This window comes from Pristiophorus japonicus, chromosome 4, assembly GCF_044704955.1.
Source record: "Pristiophorus japonicus isolate sPriJap1 chromosome 4, sPriJap1.hap1, whole genome shotgun sequence".
Classification (NCBI taxonomy): Eukaryota; Metazoa; Chordata; class Chondrichthyes; family Pristiophoridae; genus Pristiophorus; species Pristiophorus japonicus.
This window is the reverse complement of record NC_091980.1, coordinates 303,576,215-303,592,964: the sequence shown is the minus strand read 5'-3', so window position 1 is coordinate 303,592,964 and position 16,750 is coordinate 303,576,215. Positions and strand designations below refer to the sequence as shown.

The window sequence follows — 16,750 nt, the reverse complement described above, 5'->3', positions numbered from 1 at the left end:
TCTGTGGACCTGGACCTCAAGGTCCCTTTGTTCCTCTACACTTTTCAGTGTTGTACCATTTAATGTGTGTTCCCTTGTCTTCCCAAATGCATTACCTCACACTCACCTTCTGCCCATCTGACCAGTACATTGATATCTTCCTGCAGTCCACAGTTTTCTTCTTCATTATATCATCATCATCATAGGCAGTCCCACGGAATCGAGGAAGACTTGCTTCCACTCTTTAAAATGAGTTCTTAGGTGACTGAACAGTTCAATACGAGAGCCACAGTCCCTGTCACAGGTGGGACAGATAGTCGTTGAGGGAAAGGGTGGGTGGGACTGGTTTGCTGCACGGTCTTTCTGCTGCCTGCGCTTGATTTCTGCATACTCTTGGCGATGAGACTCGAGGTGCTCAGCGCCCTCCTGGATGCACTTCCTCCACTTAGGGCAGTCTTTGACCAGGGACTCCCAGGTGTTAGTGGGGATGTTGCACTTTATCAGGGAGGCTTTGAGGGTGTCCTTGTAACGTTTCCTCTGCCCATCTTTTGGCTCGTTTGCCGTGAAGGAGTTCAGAGTAGAGCGCTTGCTTTGGGAGTCTTCATTATAGACCTACTCTTCTCAATCTCCTCGTAAGACAATCCCCCCATCCCAGGAATCAGTCTGGTGAACCTTTGTTGCACTTCCTCTATGGCAAGTATATCCTTCTTTAAGTAAGGAGACCAAAACTGTACACAATACTCCAGGTGTGGTCTCACCAGGGCCCTATATAATTGCACTGGAGGCAGTGTTGAATCTCGTCGTCAATGTCTGCACTTGTTGATAAGAGGTTCCGGGAGTATGGGAAGTGGTCCACGTCGTCCAGGGCTGTGCCGTGGATCTTGATGACTGGGGGGGCAGTGCTGTGCGGCAAGGACAGACTGGTGGAGGACCTTTGTCTTAATGGATGTTTAGTGTAAGGTCCATGCTTTCGTACGCCTCAGTAAATATGTCGACAATGTAGGCCGCCTGAGAAAAAGAGTGTTTGAAGATCAAGCCCTCAAAACTGCCACCAAGCTCATCGTCTACAGGGCTGTAGTAATACCCGACCTCCTGTATGGCTCAGAGACATGGACCATGTACAATAGACACCTCAAGTCGCTGGAGAAATACTACCAACGATGCCTCCGCAAGATTCTACAAATCCCCTGGTTGGACAGACTCACCAACATTCGCGTCCTCGACCAGACCAACATTCCCAGCATTGAAGCACTGACCATACTTGATTAGCTCTGCTGGGCAGGCCACATCGTTCGTATGCCAGACACGAGACTCCCAAAGCAAGCGCTCTATTTGGAACTCCTTCACTGCAAACAAGCCAAAGGTGGGCAGAGGAAACATTATAGGGACACCCTCAAAGCCTCCCTGAAAAAGTGCAACATCCTCACTGACACCTGGGAGTCCCTGGCCAAAGATCGCCCTAAGTGGAGGAAGTGCATCTGCGAGGGCGCTGAGCACTTCAAGTCTCATCGCCGAGAGTGTGCAGAAATCAAGCGCAGGCAGCGGAAAAAGCGTGCGGCAAACCAGTCCCACCCTCCCTTTTCCTCAACGACTATCCCACCTGTGACAGGGACTGTGGCTCTCATATTGGACTGTTCAATCACCTAAGAACTCATTTTTAGAGTGGAAGCAAGTCTTCCTCGATTCCGAGGGAATGCCTATGATATAATTGCAGTAAGACATCTTTACTCTTGTGCTCAAATCCTCTTGTAATAAAGGCCACCATACCATTTACTTTCTTAATTGCTTGCTGTACCTGCATGTTAACTTTCAGTGATTCGTGTACAGGGACACCCAGGTCCCTCTGAACACCAACATTTCCTAATCTCTCATCATTTTAAAAAATACTCTACTTTTCTATTTTTCCTACCAAAATGGATAACTTCAAATTTCTTCTCATTATATACCATATGGCATGATCTTGCCCATTCACTGAGCCTGTCTATATCCCCTTGGAGCCTCTTTGCATCCTCCTCACAATTTACATTCCCACCTAGCTTTGTATCATCAGCAAACTTGGATATATTACATTTGGTTCCCTCATCCAAATCATTGATGTAGATTGTGAATAGCTGAGACCCAAGCACTGATCCTTGCGGTACCCCACTTGTTACAGCCTTCCTTCCTGAAAATGTCCCGTTTATTCCTACTCTGTTTTCTGTCCGTTAACCAATCCTCAATCCATGCTAGTTTATTACCTTAATTTTGTTTAATAACCTCTTGTATGGCACCTTATCGAATGCCTCCTGAAAATCCAAATACACCACATCTACTGGTTCCTCCTTATCTATTCTGCTAATTACAACCTCAAAAAGCTCAACAGATTTGTCAAACATGGTTTCCCTTTCATAAATGTGCATTGACTGTGCCCAATCTTATTATTATTTTCTTAGTGCCCTGTTACCACATCTTTAATCATAAATTCTAGCATTTTCTCTACTACTGATGTCAGGCTAACTGGTCTATAGTGGGGTTACATTTGCTACCTTCCAATCTAAGGGAACTGTTCTAGATTCTATGGAATTTTGGAAGATGACAACCAATGCATCCACTATCACTATTACCATCACTTTCAAAACCCCAGGATGTAGCCCATCGGGTCCAGGGGATTTATCAGCGTTCAGTCCTATTAATTTCTTTTTTTTACTAATACTAATTTCTTTCAGTTCCTCATTCTCGCTCGACCTTTGCTTCGCCACTATTTCCGGGAGGTTTTTTCCGTTTTCTTTTGTGAAGACAAAGTATTTGTTTAATTTGTCTACTATTTCCTTATTCCCCATTATAATTTTTCCTGACTTAGCCTGTAGGGTACCCATATTTACTTTCGCTAATCTTTTCCATTTTACATACCTATTGAAGCTTTTACAGTCTGTTTTTATGTCTCTTGCTAGCTTACTCATTCTATTTTCCCTTTCCATATCAATTTCTTAGACCTTTACTGAATTCTAAAATCCTCCCCATCCTCAGGCTTACTGCTCTTTTTGCCAACATTATAACCCTCTTCCGTTGATCTAATACTATACTTAATTTCTCTTGTAAGCCACGTTTGGACTATTTTTTCTGTCCTACACGGCAAGTGAGCCCTAGGTGGGCAGAGGAAATGTTTCAAGGACAACCTCAAAGCCTCCTTGATAAAATGCAACATCCCCACCAACACCTGGGAGCCCCTGGCCAAAGACCGCCCAAAGTGGAGGAAGAGCATCCGGGAGAGTGCTGAGCACCTCGAGTCTCGTTGCCGAGAGCATGCAGAAATCAAGCGCAGACAGCGGAAGGAGCGTGCGGCAAACCAGACTCCCCACCCACCCTTTCCTTCAACGACTGTCTGTCCCACCTGTGACAGAGACTGTAATTCCCTTTTATTGTACTGTTCAGTCACCTGAGAACTCACTTTGAGTGGAAGCAAGTCTTCCTCGATTTCAAGGGACTGCCCAGGATGATGACTTTTTCTGTGAAGTTTTTGTGCCTTAAAGGAATGTATATTTGTTGTAAATTATATGTTAATTCTTTAAATGCTAGCCATTGCTCATCTACCATCATACCTTTTAATATAGTTTCCCAATCTACCTTAGCTAACTCGCCCCTCATACCAATATAGTTTGCTTTCTTTAGATTTAAGACCTTAGTTTCGGATTTAACTAAATCACTTTCAAACGTAACATAAAATTCTATCACATTATTGTCATTCTTCCCCAAGGGCCCCTTTACTACAAGGTTATTAATTAACCCTTTCTCATTACACAATACTAGATCTAAAATAGCCTGTTCCCTTGGTTCCTTAACATACTAGCAGGCCAGGTAGATAAGGTGGTTAAGAAGGCATACGGAATGCTTGCCTTTATTAGCCGAGGCATAGACTATTAAGAGCAGGGGCGGAGGGTTATGCTTGAACTGTATAATACACTGGTTAGGTCACAACTGGAGTACTGCGTGCAGTTCTGGTCACCACATTACAGGAAGGACGTGATTGCACTGGAGAAGGTACAAAGGAGATTTACGAGGATGTTGCCGGGAGTGGAAAATCTTAGCTATGAGGACAGATTGGATAGGCTGGGTTTATTTTCCTTGGAACAGAGGAGACTGAGGGGAGATCTAATTGAGGTGTATAAAATTATGAGGGGCCTAGATAAAAAGGGTCAACAACCAGGGGGCATAAATTTAATGTATTTGGTAGAAGGTTTAGAGGGGATTTGGAGGGAAATTTCTTCACACAGAGGGTTGTGGGGGTTTGGAGCTCACTGCCTGAAAGGGTAGTAGAGGTGGAAACCCTCACCACATTTAAAAAGTACTTGGATGTGCACTTGAAATGCTGTAACCTGCAGGGTTACGGATCTGGAGCTGGAAAGTGGGATTAGACTGGATAGCTCTTTGTTGGCCGGCATTGACATGGTGGGCCGAAATGGCCTCCTTCCGTGCTGTAAACTTCTATGATTCTATGATACTGCTGTAGAAAACTATATTATATACATTCCATGAATTCGTCCTTGTTAAGTCCTGACTCTAATGTACTGACTCACACGAGACACATGCTGAAGTCAAGGTCACTCAGGACCTGCACCTTTAATTCACAGCTCTCCAGTGCCGCACTTGCCTGAGACCTCCCTTTATATACCTCAGTGAGACAGGTATAGAGTGTCTCCTGCAAGTGCACCACTGGTGGTAAGGTATGCTTATTGTTACAGGTCATATCCAGTTAGTCATGTATAGCATGGTAAGATACAGTTATATACAGTAATGTGAGATACATGACATCACCCTCCCCCAAGGTCTTATTGCCTTTATAAATTCAATCTCTCAGGTGGTCTGCGCTCCCGCGTGGAGCATCTTAGTTGTGGTTCAGTTGTTTGCCTTGGTGCCTGTGTTTCGTTGGGTGTGATTGCAATATCTCGCTTGGGCTGTCTGTTTCATTCGGTGTGATTGCTGGTATCTCGCCTGGGCTGTCTGTTGAGACTGCCCTTTTCCTCAGGTTGTTCCACCTGTCTGTCCACCAGGTGTGGTGTGAGTTCCACATTGTAGTCTGCCTCTGGTTCTTCAGTGTTATCAGTGAATCTACTTGGTCTACATGCCTCCGGCAGGTTTGGCCATTGTCCATTTGTACAACCAGTAGCCTGTTTCCCTCTTTGTCTGTTACTGTCCCTGCAAGCCATTTGGGACCCCGGCATAGTTTAGCATAAACACTTTGTCCCCTATCTCATTCCACCTCCCCCTCGAATTTCGGTCATGGTACTCAGTTAGCTTTTGACGCTTTGCCTCAACAATTTCATGCATGTCTGGGAGGATTAACGAGAGCCTGATCTTTAAGGTTCGTTTCATCAATAGTTTCGTGGAGGGAACCCCAGTCAACGAATGCGGATGAGATCTGTATGCCAGCAGCAGTCGCGACAGGCGGCTCTGCAGCATGGGACCTTGGATTCTGAGCATGCCTTGTTTAATGATCTGCACTGCTCGCTCCGCCTGGCCATTTATACCGTGGTCAACTATAAAATCGTGAAATTCTGCGCTGGTGAAGCACGGACCATTATCACTGACCAATATGTCAGGAATGCCGTGCGTTGCAAACATGGTTCTAAGGCTCTCCACAGTGGTGGAGGTGGTGCTCGAGTTAAAAATAGTGCACTCGATCCATTTTGAAAATGCATCAACAACTACGAGGAACATTTTGCCCATGAATGGGCCCGCATAGTCTACATGCACCCGCGACCACGGTTTGGTGGGCCAGGGGCTTAGGGGGACCTCCCTGGGGGTATTACTGAGTTGGGCACAAATGGTGCACCGACAGACGCAGTGCCCCAAGTCCGCAACAATGCCAGGCCACCAGACATGAGATCTGGCTATGGCCTTCATAAGGACAATCCCCGGGTGCTCGCAATGGAGCTCTCGGAAAAACGCCTCCCTTCCTCCCTGCCTTGTAAGGGCATAACTACTCAGCTGCCCCAGCTACTCAGGCGCGTTCTTGGGCGTCCTCCCAAAACCAATCGCACCCCTTTCTGAGCAGCACGTGGAGAGGCTCCAGCAGCGTGCTCAAGTTCTGCATAAAGTTCCCAAAGTAATTGAGTAGCCCGAGAAAGGCGCGCAGTTCCGAGACATTCCGGGGCCTGGGTGCCAGACGAATCGCTTCGGTTTTGGATTCGGTTGGGGGATTCCATCAGCGGCAATCCTTCTGCCCAAAAATTCAACCTCAGGCGCGAGAAACAGACACTTGGATTTCTTAACTCTTAGGCCTACCTGGCTCTGATTTGGCGAGCCATCACAGGTGAACCTGCGGATTCAAAGGCATTGATTGCCATGACCATCTCACAGTCCTGTTCATCGGACCCTTCTGTGGTCGCCAGGGGTAGCCTGCTAAGCACGTCGGCACAGTTCTCTGTGCCTTATGTAGTCGTAAGCCGCCAGCATGAGTGCTCACCGCTGAATGCACGCCGAGCCGTTGGCGTTGATTGCCTTGCACTCGGATAGTAGGGACGTGAGAGGTTTGTGGTCGGTTTCCAACGCAAACCTGGCCCTGAAAAGGTATTGGTGCATCTTTTTGACACCGTACAAGCACGCGAGCGCCTCCTTCTCAACCATACCGTACCTGCGCTCTGCCCGCGAAAGTGACCTGGAGGCATAAGCAACGGGCTGCAATTTACCCGCATCATTGACGTGCTGTAAAACGCACCCGACCCCGTACGCTGACGCATCATACGTAAGGACTAACTTTTTACCTGGGTCAAAAAAGGCTAAAATACTCTTGGAACATAGAAGGTTGTGTGCCTTATTGAAGGCGCATTCTTGGGCGTCCCCCCCCAAAACCAATCGGACCCCTTTCTGAGCAGCACGTGGAGAGGCTCCAGCAGCGTGCTCAAGTTCTGCATAAAGTTCCCAAAGTAATTGAGTAGCCCGAGAAAGGCGCTCAGTTCCGGGGCCTGGGTGCCGGACGAATCGCTTCTGTTTTGGATTCGGTTGGGCGGATTCCATCAGCGGCAATCCTTCTGCCCAAAAATTCAACCTCAGGCGCGAGAATCAGACACTTGGATTTCTTAACTCTTAGGCCTACCCGATCCAATCGACTTAGTACTTCCTCAAGATTGCGGAGATGTGAGTCGGTGTCCCTGCCTGTGATGAGTATGTCATCTTGAAACATAATCGTCCCTGGGATGGACTTGAGCAGACTCTCCATGTTGCGCTGGAATATAGCAGCTGCCGACCTGATGCCAAATGGCCATCGATTGTACACAAAAAGGCCTCGATGTGTGTTGATGGTGGTGAGTAGCTTAGATTCTTCGGTCAGTTCTTGCGTCATATACGCAGATGTGAGGCCAAGTTTCGAGAAAAGTTTTCCTCCAGTCAACGTGGCAAATAGGTCCTCCGCTCTGCGCAGCGGGTATTGGTCCTGTAGGGAGACTGTTTATGGTAGACTTGTAATCCCCACAGATTCGCACGGATCCATCAGGCTTCATGACTGGGACGATGGGGCTTGCCCAGTCGCTGAATTCCACGGGAGAAATTAAGCCTTCCCGCAGAAGCCGGTCCAATTCGTTTTCAATCTTTTCCCTCATCACATAAGGCACAGTTCTAGCCTTGTGATGGACCGGTCTGGCATTCTGTTTGATGTAGATTCTAACTTTAGCCCCTTTGAAGGTGCCCACACCTGGCTGAAAGAGATGTTCAAAACGGCTTAGAACTGTTGAGCAGGAGGTCCGTTCCTCTGACGACATGGCGTGAACATCATCCCATTTCCAATTAAGTTCTGCTAGCCAGCTTCTCCCCAACAGGGCTGGGAGATCCCCGGGGACAATCCACAGGGAAAGTCGGTTCACCATCCCTTTGTGTGTGACCGAGAGCATGACGCTGCCAAGGACTGGGACGATTTCTTTAGTATAGGTCCTTAGTTTGGTGTCGATCTTTGTGAGTTTTGGTCTGTTGCTTTTGTGCGGCCACAGCTGTTCAAATTGTTGAACGCTCATGAGAGATTGACTGGCCCCCGTGTCCAGTTCCATGTTAACGGGTATCCCGTTGAGTAGAACCCTCATCATAATTGGAGGCGTTTTGGTGTAAGAACAGTGAACATTGATCGTGTTAACCCGCTGTACCTCGGCGTCCCGTGCACTGTTCCAACCGTCTTCTGGTCCGCTTTCCGACACTTCCGATTCGTATACCAGCCGAGCTGCTCTTTTTCTGCACATGCGAGCCAGATGCCCTGTGTAGTTGCACTTTCTGCAAACGGCATGCTGAAATCGACACACCCTGGTTGAGTGCCTTCCCCCACATCTCCAACACAGACCGTTTCCATTGTTTCCGAAGGATGAGCTGCGTCTGGCTGATCTCCCTTGAGCTTCTCTCAATCTGTTGTTGATTGCTCGCATTGTGGGCTGATGAGGTGTGATCGGCCGTTCATGTGGCCCTTGATTTTGATGGCTTCTGGCGCCACTGTCTGCTGTTGAAGGCCTGCTCTCCTGCCTTTGTGTGTGGGAGTAGTGGTTTGTTTCACAATGTGAACCCCTTGTTCTGATGCCTCGTTGGTTGTCGTACACGAAGTATAGATCAGCCTCGTTTCTTCTTCGCCTGCCAAGAACATCTGTGCGACCAGTGCTGCTGCCTCTACAGTCAGGTTATTAGTCTCTATAAGGTTTCAGAATATGCCTGCGTGGCCTATTCCTTCAATACAAAAGTCTCTCGGTACTTCTCTCCTTAGTTCATCGAGAAACTCACATGAACTAGCCAGCCTCCAAAGTTCCGCCACAAAGTCGGGTATGCTTTGGCCCACACAGCGTCTGTAGATGTAGAATCTGTGTCTGGCCATGTGTAGGCTGCTCGCTGGCTTCAGGTGGTTTCTCACCAGTGTTCTCAACTCCTCAAATGACTTGTTTGCTGGTTTCTCGGGTGCCAGCAGGTCTTTCATTAAAGCGTATGTTTTCGAGCCACAGCTGGTCAAGAGATGGGCTCTTCTCTTGTCTGCCTTATCGTCACCCAGCCAGTCTTTGGTCACAAAGCTTTGCTGGAGCCTTTCTATAAAGTCATCCCAATTGTCCTCCAGCATTGTATTTCTCATCTGAGCTGTTGGTGGCCATTCTGTGGATTCTGTGATCCCGTAACTCGTCGCCACTGTTAAGTAGTCCTCTGACTCTAATGTACTGACTTACACGAGACATATGCTGAAGTCAAGGTCACTCAGGACCTGCACCTTTAATTCACAGCTCTCCAGTGCTGCACTTGCCTGAGACCTCCCTTTATATACCTCAGTGAGACAGGTATAGAGTGTCTCTGCAAGTGCACCCCTGGTGGTAAGGTATGCTTATTGTTACAGGGCATATCCAGTTAGTCATGTATAGCATGGTAAGATACAGTTATATACAGTAATGTGAGATACATGACAGTCCTCCACACTGTTACTGTAAATTTGGTTTGCCCAGTCTAAATGTAGATTAAAGTCTCCTGTGATTACTGTATTGCCCTTGTTACATGTTCCTCTAATTTCCTGATGTATATTCTGCCCTACATTGCAACTACTGTTTGGGGGCCTATAAACAACGCCCACCAATGTTTTCTGACCCTTGCTGTTTCTTAGCTCCATCCAAACTGATTCTACTTCTCAGCTGTGGCTCAGTGGGTAGCACTCTCACCTGAGTCAGAAGGCTGTGGGTTCAAGTCCCACTCCAGAGACTTGAGCACAAATCTAAGCTGACACTCCAGTGCAGTGCTGAGGGAGAGCTACACTGTCAGAGGTGCCGTCTTTCAGATGAGATGTTAAACCGTGGTCCCGTTTGCGCGCTCAGGTGGATATAAAAGATTCTATGGCACTATTTCGAAGAAGGGCAGTGGAGTTATCCCCAGTGTCCTGGCCAATATTTATCCCCTAATCAGCATAACAAAAACAGATGGATCTGATCATTATCACATTGCTGTTTGTGGGAGCTTGCTGTGTGCATATTGGCTGCCGTGTTTTCTACATTACAACAGTGACTACATTCCAAAAGTACTTCATTGCTGTAAAGTGCTTTGAGATGTCCAGTGGTTGTGAAAGGCACTATATAAATGCAAGTCTTTTTTTTTTTCTTTTTTGATTTTCGGAGCTAAGATCCTTTTTCTCGCGTGTCTTTATCCCATCCTTTATTATCAGGGCTACCCCTCCTCCTTTTCCATTTTGTCTATCTCTTCTAAAAGTTAAGTATCCTGGAATATTTAGTTCCCAATCTTGATCACTTTGCAACATGTCTCCATAATGGCTATTAAATCAAACCTATTAATTTCTATCTGCGCTATTAATTAATCTATTTTGTTGCGAATGCTTCATGCACTTTAGTGCCTTTAGCTTTGACTTTTTTCTGTTTTTTCCTGATGTCACCTTAGTCACTGATGCCCTATTACCTTTGTTATTCTCTCTGCCCCTTCCTGACCCATTCTGCTTATTTTTTACCCAAAACTCTGCTCTGCTCTAGAGCCTTGAAAGCTGCATGAGTTTATGAGTTGACGGAGGCTCTTTCTCCAGTGTGTAGTCATAGGTCTGCATCTGCAGGAATTGAGAATCCTGTCCTATTCTCACACTCCCACCACCAGCACAAACAAAACACTGGTAATCTCCCTGACTCAGCTGAACCTGATGAATGCCATCTAAAGTTTAAACTTCCCAACTTACTCTTAACTATACCAACAGGATCAGTTTGTTATAGTATTTTCTTATACCATGTGAGAAAGGTATATAGTGACTCTCAAAATCAGGATTATTTTCAAAAGAAAAGAATTGGTGTAAATTCAGCCCTGCATTATTGTTAATCTGCTAGTTCATTTTTTCTTCCATTTGTATTTATTTCTTGTGATAAACTAGATTTATAATTAAAAAGCAGGATAAATCCAATCCGGCCAATTACCGCCCCATCAGTCTACTCTCAATCATCAGAAAAGTGATGGAAGGTGTCGTTGAAAGTGCTATCAAGCTGCACTTACTCACCAATAACCTGGTCACCGTTGCCCAGTTTGGGCTCCGCCAGGATCCAGACCTCATTACAGCCTTGGTCCAAACATAGACAGAAGAGCTGAATTCCAGAGATGAGGTGAGAGTGACTGCATTCGACATCAAGGCAGCATCTGACTGAGTGTGTCATCAAGGAGCCCGAGTAAAATTGAAGTCAGTGGGAATCGGGGTAAACTGTCCACTAACAAGAGTCATACCTAGTACAAAGGAAAGTGGTTGTTGGTTGTGTGAACACAAGTAAAGAAAATTGGAAGAGCCTGAACTGTAACACGTCTCTACAAGAAGTGTCTTCTCCACCTGACTATTCCCTCACATCCTACACTTCATATAATAGGAAAGAGAAAAGAAACTTTTTTTTTTATTTGGTGTTCTGTAAATCAGTCAATCCTTGATGAACTAGTTGACTAATCTGACCACTTTTTAATGTTTTTACACTCTCTGCACTATATTTATTTGAGCCGTTTTGATGTTTTCTGCTCAAAAACATGGAAGTATAATATTGTTCCTGACCAAAAAATTGATGCAGATATTCAACTTTTTGCCAAGGCGCTTAATCACAGCTGAGGCATCAATATTTGAGCCATGTTGGTATTTTTGACCTATTTCTACAATCCAACAATACATTTAAATTAAATTCAGAATGTACAGTTGCTGATTGCGGTTGAAGTTTAAAAAAAAAAAATTGGTTTCCTGTTGCAACGGACGTGATTAGTGATGATATGTTCAGAAGAAAAACCTGTTTTATCTTGTGCTATAGGGTTCAGATGGGGCATTGCTCATCTAAACATCAGTCGTTTCTCAATGCTAAAAGGCCCGTGTTCATAGCCAGTATTGGGTCCTTGTCCCTCTGCTTGGTTGTAATGGATACTTTTCATTGTGCAGTCACCTTGGTAACTGCTGTAAGTAAAATGGTTGGTACTTTTTACAGATGGATGTGTTTTAACCTGCTTATGAATAGGTGAGCCGGATGTGTTAATATTGCACATTCCAGCATGTCGTAGGAAGCCTAGGGAAAATAGAGATAGAGTGACAGTGCAGCTGTATGGTGAGAACAAAACTTGTTTGTCTGGATTCTGTGCACTTTAAGCCTAACTAATGAAGCAAACAGGTGAAGGCTAATCCTGCCAGCAAACCATTTCTTTATTGGACAAAAGTCAGGGTGGGAGACTGGAAAAGTGGCAGTATAAATCTGATTAACAACTGCATCCTAGCTACAGTAAACATTTCTGAATTAGTTCTGGATTTAGAAGTCTTTTTTTAATAGCTTTCATGCTCTAATTTTGCACCAACATTTTTAAATCACTGATGTATCAAAAACTTTCCTTTTAATAAAATAAATTAGAAATAACATGACTTAAATAATTCTAACATTTTTCGTAACCATAAACTAAATACATGCTAATCTCAATAATCCTTTGGTATGTACATCTATTTCGAGATTTGATTATATTTATTCAATTTAGAACCCCAAAAAAGTGCCATTTTACTGAAATATAGTGTACACCGCAGAAGTTAAAACATCAGACAAACTGAAACAAATATGTGCACTTCAGTAAATAATGTGCAATGAATATGCATTGGAGTTGAGATTTAAAAATGTTGAATATAATCCAATCTTTCTGTGATGTAAAATGTTTGCACCTTTAAGGAGTGCTTGCTTTTCCTGTTATCGAAGAGCAACTATTTCAGTTTTCCAAGTCCTGCCCCGTGGTTGCTTTGTGTCATATAAGTTGGAAGAAAATTGAATCAACCACAGTTAGCTTTGTGTTTTATGATGGTTGTGTGTCTTTGTAATGCAGACAGTGATATATGTGATTTCTGTGCTTAGGGTGGGTGATAGTTAGAGTGACTGTTTTTTCTTTGGATAAATTGATCCACTCCCCAAAATATGCTTGCTCCATGAGAGGCATCGTGTGATCAGTTTGAGCTGAACCCTTATTTACATGCAAATCTTTGCAGTGCTGTGAAATGAAGGTTCTTAACAATACATTGGAGGCAGCATGTATGAAAGGAATACTTTCTGTGTAAAGTACTTCGACCTTCGTGTGAACAATGGGGAAAGGAGATTGTGCTTTTTTCCTACTGAGAAATTAGCATATTAGAGACCCACCCCATTAGGCCTCCCGACTAGAAAAGAGCCAGTCATATATCTGGTGGGTGGGTGCATTCTTAGCTGTCATAATACTAAGTGGGAGCTGCCATCCAATCCATTGTTAAATTTCAGAACTTCAGTATCAACTGGTTCAAGGTCCGGCAGTCCTGAAAATTGAATTGCATTGCATTGGAATGGTGATACCTGCTTGACATCAGAGTGGCGATTAAGGACAGATCCATCACATACGCTGTCCAAGTGGGTGTTTTACGGCTGGGAGACCCAGCAGGCCATTTTCTTCTGGTGAAAAGTTAGAATTTTCCCCAAAAGTGCAGGAAAGTTCAATTTGCCGGCTTGCGTTTGATACCGCGTGCTCCTGCTGAAAGTGCGCCGAAGATTCCCTGTCTCTCCAGTTGTCTCGTTGAACTTCCGTGACACTGTGACTCTGCTGAAACTTTCTGCTGCAACACTCTGTCCCTGACTTGACTCCTGACTGTACGTATGTATAATTGTCGATCCTGCATGGAGCAACCCCCTCCCCACCCTGTGTTTTGCAGCCAATCCAGGTCACTGCTGTGGCTGACCATGGACAGATTGCATTGTAGATCTTTCCTTTGTCGGCCTGCCAGCTCTGCCTTCCACAGAGATTGTTTGCTCCCAGGTCTAGGATGCAGAATGCAATTTATTTTAAAAATGTGTTGTCAGACTCTGCTTTCCTAGTTACTTTTTACTTTGTGTACCATTGCAGTACCTGTACATGAGTATGCTGTTTCTGTGGAGGGCAGAATTGACTGAATAATTATTGCTACGTGGTTGTACAAATGAGGATTTGTCCGATAGATTTTATTTCTGAAGTGTAAATCCCTGTTGAAAAATTATTTAATTTGGTTGGTGCACCACTATGCACCATGCACGAATTAGCATGCAGCAACTAACCCTGAAATTGTTTCTTGTTTTAAAGCCTTCCTGGTTTTTACAGACTCAACTTAGGAATAAAGAATGATTTATAAATTAGCCTAAGGAGTGTAGAGAGAGGCTGAAGCCTTGCAAAAATCAAATTCACTGTTACCTTGAAAATCTTTTCTATGTGCTGTGGGTGTGTCTTGTCGTGTCATGTCGTCTTTAAATCTGTTTGACCCGAGCAGTTAAATGCCAGCCTGTCCCAGGCAGACAGGCAGACACAAGTCCTTCTCATGCATGCAGTGTGCATAATTCATCACATGACAAGAGAAGCGATAGTGTCAGAGAAGGATCTGCTGGGAACCAAACTACAAACTTGGCAAAACAGACCTGAACTTTGAGAGTCCTGAGTAAGTACTTCCACTACCTCTCCCCAAGGAACTTTCTAACCCCATAAGAGTTTTTCTTTGTTCCCTGTAACCAAAATTGTTGTTGACCCAGGGAGTGTCAGGTTTGTGTAGAATGGTAACCCGATATTGGCATTTTAATTTCAGAGCTTACGTTAGCACGAGAAAAGTAGGTGTTATTTTGACCTTTTGTGCATTTAAGTTGGTAGTCAGAGTAAAGTTCAGGAGCTAATTTCTTCATGCAGTCTCCTGGATAATGTGCTATGTTTGGAGTTTTGTAAAATTAAAGCTGTTTATTGCCTGCTTCAATTTTAGCGAATGGAGTTAGAAATAAACAGCTTGTGCTTGGTATGAGAATAGTGTAGCACAGAAGCAAACATTTAAATTGTTTTATGGGATTTGTGCAATATAAAAGATTTCTTTTCACTTATTTACGGATTGCTTCAGTTTAGATACAAATTAGGTTTTGTGCTTTTGAAGAATGAATGTTTGTGGGTCTCTGTAGGAGTTTTAATGAATTCGGTGCTTTTTTACAAATCTCAGCCTTGTGTATTCATGAGGTTGATGTATTAGCCAGCTGGAAATTTTAAAAGACAGGGAGAGACGGCAGCCTGATCTGAAAGAATTGAGTAGCTGGTCTGAATTGCCATCAATGCTTAGCAACAGGTTCAGCTTCATGTTTTTTTTTTGCTCTGTTCTTCTAGCTTGTTCGAAACAGCTGAAAAGCTCGCACCCATTTATGTTTTACAGTGCAGACATGTTGGCCCTCAACTCCTCTGAATTAAATGGTGTATTATGACCTTATTGCCCATTTTCTATTGATTGTCACGACAGCTGTAGTTTATGATTATTCAGTTTAACAATGTTTTGAAAGGAACCGTATGGCTGTTGTGCATTTTTCATATTTTGATATTGTTGCAATTATTCCCCAACTATCTCCTAGTCATCCCGTTGGATTTGTGCTGTTCTTTTCAGTTCAGAGGGCAGGGCAATTCAGCAACCACTTTCAATGCCGCTCCTTGGAGATGTGCTTCAGCTGTGTGGGAAAGGATATTTCCCCAGCTTAACTTAGCCACGAGGAATGCCACAAAAGCCTCTGCTGTTTACACTGTCTGTAAATGCGAAGGAGAATACTTCGAGTGCATGATATATAATAGGCTTTGCCGACAACACCATGTTATGTAGCCTGGTGACTAGTATCAGAGAGATGGCTCCATTCAAAGGAATTTCACCAACTTATAGAATAATACAAGAATTTTAATGTGGACAATCTGAAGGGTAATGTAAAATGAAATGGGAAACAAGAAATGTGTCCACAATAGATGCGTATCCATCAGCAAAGTGGAGAGGGTTACATTTTGATGGGGTTATCAGTATTCAGTATGCAGAAAGTATTCTCGCAATGTTGCAGCAAGGTTAATCAAATGCGAGGAGTTTTGACTAATGTCATTTGAAATATTGATGCATTAGAGGGAGTTTGTCTGAGCGCCATAGACGTCTGTGAGACTTGGGGCTTGGCACATGCGCGATGGGCCGAATGGCCTCCTTGTGTATCATTCTATGACTATATGATAAATTGCATCGTTCTATGATTATCATCATCATCATTGGCAATCCCTCGGAATCGAGGAAGACTTGCTTCCACTCTTAAAATGAATCCTTACAAAAACCACAGTCCCTGTCACAGGTGGGACAAATAGTTGTTGAGGGTAAGGGAGGGTGGGACAGGTTTGCCGCACACTCTCCGCTGCCTGCGCTTGTTTTCTGCATGCTCTTGGCGATGAGACTCGAGGTGCTCAGCGCCCTCCCGGATGCACTTCCTCCACTTAGGGCGGTCTTTGACCAGGGTCAGTAGGGATGTTGCACTTTATCAGGGAGGCTTTGCGGGTGTCCATGTAACATTTCCGCTGCCCACCTTTGGCTCATTTGCCGTGAAAGAGTTCCGAGTATATGATAAATTGGAAAGCGACTCTCAGAACTGAAGTTTTCATTAGAGAAAAGAAAGTTGAGGTTTAATGAACGACATTACTCTTTCTCATTCTTTTCTCTGTTCTCAGCTGAGACTGGCAAAACTCGCCTTGTGTCAGGCAACTCTTGAGCATGAAGGTGTATTGAGACTGGGATTTGAAAAGTTGGATGTTGGGCTCCTTGGCAGGAGATATAATGTACAGGATATAATGGCTAGCTGTTTGTTTTTTTGTTTGTACTTTAGATTGCATAGCACCACATTGAAATTGGAGGCTACAGTAATGAGGACACGTTTAACAAAGTGGTTGCTAGGGACGTAGAAATACCTCGAGAGTTTGTACAGGGATACTAAAGGACAAGCTGAGATCCTTCCCATGGCCTAGAGCATGTTCCAGTGACCCTGGTTCAGCAGGTGGT

The 16,750-nt window shown here is 44.4% G+C and overlaps 1 protein-coding gene across 8 annotated transcripts in view; it reads left to right on the top strand.

The window, feature by feature from the left end:
• ston2 (stonin 2) overlaps window positions 1–16,750 on the top strand; it is a 158,278-nt gene that overhangs the window by 102,223 nt on the left and 39,305 nt on the right. Inside the window, exon 1 of one of the 8 annotated variants that reach the window (XM_070879646.1) lies at window positions 14,285–14,368. The exons of the other annotated variants lie outside the window; for them this stretch is intronic. The gene's annotated coding sequence lies outside the window, so the exon portion shown is untranslated. Of the gene's footprint in view, window positions 1–14,284; window positions 14,369–16,750 lie in introns of those variants that run through there. 8 annotated transcript variants of the gene reach the window in all.